Source organism: Cnephaeus nilssonii, assembly GCF_951640355.1.
Source record: "Cnephaeus nilssonii genome assembly, chromosome: 1".
Classification (NCBI taxonomy): Eukaryota; Metazoa; Chordata; class Mammalia; order Chiroptera; family Vespertilionidae; genus Cnephaeus; species Cnephaeus nilssonii.
In genome coordinates, this window is record NC_137072.1 from 27855901 (window position 1) to 27862609 (window position 6709).

Below are 6709 nucleotides of genomic sequence, written 5' to 3' on the forward strand. Positions count from 1 at the left end.
ACACTTATTAGTTGGTATTCTACTATAACATAGAGCCTTCCCTTCTTGTTTATTTATATCAGTATGGATTCATGGATCCCTGCTTTATTGAATGAGTTATAATTCATTACCAGCATTGTTTCCTTTGACACTCAAACTGGCCCAGATTTGGCCAGTGAGACCCTTTTTAAGTTCCTGTCTCCATCATTCTTTGAGAGCTTCCATATTTCCCATCACAAGAAATTCCAGGCTCATCTGATATATTCCCTGCTCCAGCCTTGGAATCACCCTTTCTCCATGGAGACCTAGTTCCTTTTGCTTGAGAATAATATTTAGAATTTAAGATTTAGGCATTGCAATTGCTCAGTGCTACTAGGTATTCTCAGGGGATAGAGCTACATACACACATACATGCATTATCTATATCTGTATCTATATATTTTGGAAAACCTATGTTCATGCCAATGCCTCCAATTGAAATCCAATATCACATGAGTTTTCTAGCCTTTTCCTTTTCCATATTTGTACAATCCTTCATCAGTGAGAAACCTGGCTCCCATTATTTTCAATGTGTTTGAATAATTCTTTTGGATGCAACCAGTCTCCCATCCATGCTGGCTGTCTTCTCAGCCCTGGTGCTTTGACTCACATTGGCTACTGCAGGTGAAGAGCCAAGAGGTTCTCCTAGCTCTGGTGGTGTGCTGCTAGCCAAGAGTTCCATGCCTGCATCATTTTGAATGAAATCCTGATGATTTTACTGAGGGGATATAATCTAGTGGTTAACTGAGAGATCTCTACAGACAGAATGTCAGGTTTTCATAATAGCTATGCCCTTGCTAGCTGTGTGATCTTTGGTAAACTAGTTAATTTCTTCTTGTCTCTAAGATTCTCTTTTCAAAGAGAGGCCATAAGCAGGAGAAAGCAGGCCACCTTGATGCTTCTTGCTGATTTGGATATAGACCCTGAGTCTCAGAATAAAGGGTTCTGCCCTTTATTCTTCCTATCAACTAGCCACTGACTGAACAATGGACAGCAACCTCAGCAGGCCACAGGGCATGGACGGTATGAGAGGGCTTCAGGGTAATGGGTGGGCTGTACTAGCCAGTGGGAGGGAGGCATCAAAAAGGAAGCTTGTCTATGACATTAGTTCACTTGCAATAACCATAAGCCAGTGCAGAATGATGTTGTAAATTCAAGACCTCAGTTTTTTATTTGCAAACTGAGGATGGTGATGTGAGCTTCCCCTTCCTTAGAAAATTGTTGCGCAAGGATGAACCCAGCTAATGTACATGAAGTGGGAGATGTTTAAAGAACATTTTCTTTCTCCCACCCCTTTTCAAAAGGAAAACATTCACTGTATAACATTCAGAAAATGCAGATAAGCCAAAATAAGGTAATAGCTATCACTGGTAATCCCATCAGGTAAAGATAACTATTTACATTTGGGAATAGGTCCTTCCAGTCTTAATTCTGTGCACATTGGGTGAAAGGCACTAACATTATGGGGTTCCCCTCCCTTCTTTTCTTCCAGTGCAGGGTGAAGATGAGAGTCCCTCTGGGTACCACTCCTGATTCCCCTGAGACTCACTGGCAGTACAACATCCCCATAAAGCAGTCAGCACGCCTGCCAGGGTACACAACACTCTAACCTTGTGGACAATGCACTCCTCCTGGTGGGCACTTCTGTGTTGGCAGCCCCTTTCTTCCCAGGAGTAGAAGCCAGGAAACAAGTTTCCTCACTCTTTGATCAGAATGAGTCACCTACTGCAGAGGCTAGCTGCAGCCCAGATTCTGGGGCAAACAGTAACGCAAACCTTTCTATTAAGTGCTACGTCATTGAAGTTTCTCTGTGCTGAGGTGTTTGGGGGAGCAAATGAAGCTCTAGAATAGATTCAGAGGTTGTGGAGGATCACCACGCTAAGAGATGTGCACACAGTGATTCATGGGCTCATCCCTTCTGTCCTGCCTTTGATGTTGGTGTCAGTTCATCTGGCTGGTCCACTGACCATATGCTTGGTCATCTTGTAAATATTTTCTCAAAGGTTACATAACACTATATTGGTGCCAGGGGAAGAAAAGGGGGTAGAAGAATATGTAAATTAGCTTTTTTTTCCTTGGAATTTTTACCACCTAACCAATGAAAGGATTCTAGTCCAAGTTTAAGTTAGCTTTGCAGCCCTTTGAGTATTTCCTCTAAAGACCCAGTGATTTTCCCATTACTTATGTCCATGTCCATAAAAATTCACCAGTGTAGGGCACTGTTCTGGCATGTCATCTGTATATTTCATTCATTTAATGAACATGTTGGTATATTCTAGGTATTCTGCCCAAAATTTATTCCTTACTATCTATTAGTGGTTTGAAATTTCACCCTTAGGGATTTGAGAATTTTGTTTCTGGAACATTTTATTCACCAAAAAGAAAGTATCTGATTAAAACATAAATGACTTTTCAGCTTTTATAGAAAATGCATTGCTGTGTATACAAACTCCAAGGGAAGGAAGAAAGGAACATACAAGGGAGATGGTGACAAGGGACCAGGAGGAACTAAAGCCATGTATCATCTCAGCATGTTTGCTGAGTTTGCTGCTTTTATCATTTAACAAGCATTTGGTTATTGCTCAATTTCTTTATTGAAATCCATCACCCCTGCCCCACACCATTATTTCCCTTCTCACCAAGCTTAGCAATGGTATAATCAATGCTGCATATATCCACAACTCCTTTGATCCTTGCCCAGTACTCTCCTGGAAAACCCTAATGAAATCTATCTCTGGCTGGCTCTGTCCCTGCACCTGAGCAGCTGAATGTGGCTGGAGATAGGTTCCCAGCCTTGAGGACTGTCCCACGTCAGCTATATGACTGTCAACCTTAGGGAGCCCTCAGTGCACCTGGCAGTCCCACCTGATTTCCCTAGTCAGTTAACTCTTGTACACTGAGAGAATACCATTTTGCATCTGTTCTTTCCCGAAATACCAGAACCTTCTCAGGGGTCCTCCCTCTCAGCTGCTGTCCTTGATTCCAATTGAATAATTGACGTGATCATAAGAGGACATCCTGGACTTTACCCACAAATATACCAACCTTCTCTCCTTTGGACTTAGATACTTTGCTTTCTCTTTTGTTAGGAATGATGAACAGTCCATGCTAACCCCTTCTTACCTACTTGGGTACTTGGCTCCTGAATCCTTCTCTTCACTGCATTCTTGGGCACCTCCCCTCTTTTGGATCATTCTCATTAACATATATGTACACTGGTTTTATTTTTAAAGTTTTTAGTTGTGGTGAAATGCATATAACATAAAATTTACCATTTGTTATGGGTTGATTTATGTTCCCCTGAAATTCACATGGTGAAGATAAATTCACAGTATCTCAGAATGTGACTGTATTTGAAAAAAGGGCCTTTAAAGAAATAATTGAGTTACTATGGGGTCATTAGAATGGGCCCTAATCCAATATAACTGGTGTTCTTATGAGAAGAGGAAATTAGGACACAAATATAATTGGACAGAAGATGATGTAAACATAACAGAGAGACGGTGGCCATCTGCCAACCAAGGAGAGATATCTCAGAAGCAAACAAACATGCTGCCACCTGGGTCTTGGACTCTAGCCTCCAGAACTGTGAGAAAATAAATGTCTTGTTCAAGCTACTCAGTCTGTGCCATTATTTTATAATGGCAGCCCTAGCAAACTAACACACCATTGTAATCATTCTTAAGTGTGCAGTCGAGTGATATTCACATAGTTGTGGGACCATCACCACCCTCCATCTTTAGAATTCTTTTTTTTCTCCCAATATCAGGGAAGTTTTCTGTCATTATTTCTTCAAACAGGTTTTCTATTTCTTGTTCAGTTTCCTCTCCTTCTGGCACCCCTCTTATGTGGACGTTGTTTCGTTTAGTGTTGTCTCAAAGCTCCCTTAGGCTCTCCTCCTGTTTTTTAAGTTTTTTGTTTTTTTTCCAGTTGCTGCTCTGCTTGGGTGTTTTTTTCCTACCTTGTCTTCTAGCTCACTGATGCGGTCCTCCACTTCCTCTAGTCTACTGTTGATGCTTTCTATTGTGTTCTTTATTTCAGTTATGTCATTGTTCATTTCTTCTTGGTTCTCCTTCATTTCCTCTTGATTCTTACACATGTTGTTGAATTTGTTTTCCATCCTTTTCAGTGTGCTTATGACCATGGCTCTGAATTCTTTCTCTGACAAATTGCTTGCCTCCATTTCATTTACTTCCTTTTTCTGGTGATTCCTCCTTTTCTTTTGTATGGGGGCTATTTCTTTGTCTCCCCATTTTTGCTCCTCTCAGGGTGTCTGGTTATGTGACTCAGTCTCTACCATGTTGACCAAAAGGCACAAAATACAACTCAACATGACACAACACAGAGGGAACAAAACACGAGTGTATTCACAACACCAATAACCCCAAATGAAGGTGGCCACCAGAGAAAAGAGAATTAGGGGAGAGAAAAGAGTGCAAAAATGATATTGAGAAAAGGAAAAAAGGTAAGAGAGAAAAGAAAAAGAAGAAAAAAGAAGGGGAAAAATATACGTATATGGTGGGAAAACTTCCCTAAACCAACAACTAAACCAAAAAATGCAAACAACAAACACCCAGAAAAAAAGGAGGGGAACTGAATCTGAAGAGACAGAGCTTATTTCCAGAAGGTAAGGTAAAGGAATTGAATGAATGGGGGAATGGCCCCGATTCAGTATTCAGAGGAGGTAGAAAGAGAATGAGTGTATAAGAAGAAAAGTAAAAAACAAAATACTCAATAAAAAAATAATAATTAAGAAAATAATAATGATTAAAAATATATATTAAAATATATAAATTTTTATATATATAAATAAAAATTAAAAATTAAAAAATTCCCTTTTCTTTAATCTACCTATCTATATATTCATCTATTTTTGGAAAAGGAGAATAGAGTAGGGAGCAGATAGCCCTGAGTTTGGTGAGTGAAACTAATTAAGCAATTAGTAGAAGAAAAAAACAAGTTGAGAAGAGGAAAAACAAAAGCATAAAATGAAAAAAACAAAAACAAAAAAACAAACAAACAAACAACAATAACAAGAAAAAAATTGGCTAGTGAAGAAAGAGAAAAGAGAAGGGTGCTTTGACTTGGAGCAGGGGAGAGGAAATTAGATATATGAGTAAGCCAACAGAGACTTTTATTATAGTAATGCATCCATAGAGCAGATAAAGAAGATAAATTTTTAACAAGGAGTAAAAAGAAAGGAGAGAGCAAAACTAAAGCAGAAACAGGAGAAGAGAAACAGGATAAAAAAGGGGGAAGTAAAGAAGAAAAGGTTGGCATAAAGGAAAAAATGAGATAGAGTAAAATAATGATAAAAATAATAAAATAAAAATAAAAATAGAATGTAGAGCACTAATCCAAAAAAAAATCTATATATATAAAAGCCTAAGCTACCAGCAGCCTGGCTGCCTGGCCGGTAGCTATGATGTGCACCAACCACCAGGGGGCAGACACTCAACATAGGAGCTGCTGAATGACAGCAACTTTGCAGAGTGCCCTCTCGCACTCCAGGACCCTTCGGGGGATGTTGGACTGTTGGCCTCAGCCCGATCCCTGCAGGCCAGGCCAAGGGACCCCACCAGTGCACAAATCTGTGCACTGGGCCTCTAGTAATAATAATAATAATAATAATAATAATAAATAAAAATAATAAAAATAAAGAAAAGAAATAAGTTTTTAGTTTCTTAAGTAAAAGATAAAAAAAAAAGTAAAGTAGTGAAGTTCATTCACTTCAGCTTAGTATTTAATGTCCCCTGGGGGCTGGTCTAAGACCCCCCTCCACTGTTCTGTCATGTCTCAGCTTCCTGCTAGATAGTCAGCACCGTGTTGAAGCTCCCAAGAATCCACCACTCCTCTGTGTCAGATGCCACTGCCTTGGTTTCAGCCAGGTGGGACCAATCTGCCCACTTTGTTTTTCTGCCTGTTTTCAGTCATATTTACACAAGCATCTATTTCTGACACGGCCTTTAGGTGGTGGTGTTTCTGTATTAGTTTCCAGGACAAATGGCCCCTCAACCCATTCCCCCAGGGCTCCCTGGAGGTATTTTGAATCTTTGTCTCCCTGCTGAGCTCAAGGCTGGGTGCAGCTGTGCTGCTAGAAGGAGCCTGGTCTTTCTGTCTGTGGATTGTCTCTCCAGCTGGGTTTAATTTGCCAATTCTGGGTGGATATTATTCAATTCAGCTGTTTCTTCTATCTGTTCTGTGAGAAGGTGCTGGACCCGTCTGCCTATTCGGCTGCCATTTTGTCTCCCCTGGACAAACTTTTTAGGAGCCTGCGGCTGGGGCTAGGATACTTTTTATCAAAACTGAAACTCTGTACCATTAAATAATAACTGCCCATTTGCTCCTCCTTCCAGTTCCTGGAAATCACCATTCTGCTTTTTTGTCTCTATAAATTTGACTACTCTTGATAACCCATATAAGTGCAATAATAGTATTTGTCTTTTTGTGACCAATTTAGCATAATGTCCTCAAGATTCATTCATGTTGTAGTATGTTTCAGAATTTCTTTCCTTTTTAAGGCTGAATAATATTTCATTATATGGATTATTATTCCATTACTAGAGGCCCGCTGCATGAAATTCGTGCACGGGGGGCAGGGAGGGGGGTCCCTCAGCTCGACCTGCACCCTCTCCAATCTGAGAGCTCTCAGGGGATGTCCTACTGATGGCTTAGGCCTGCTTCCTGTGGT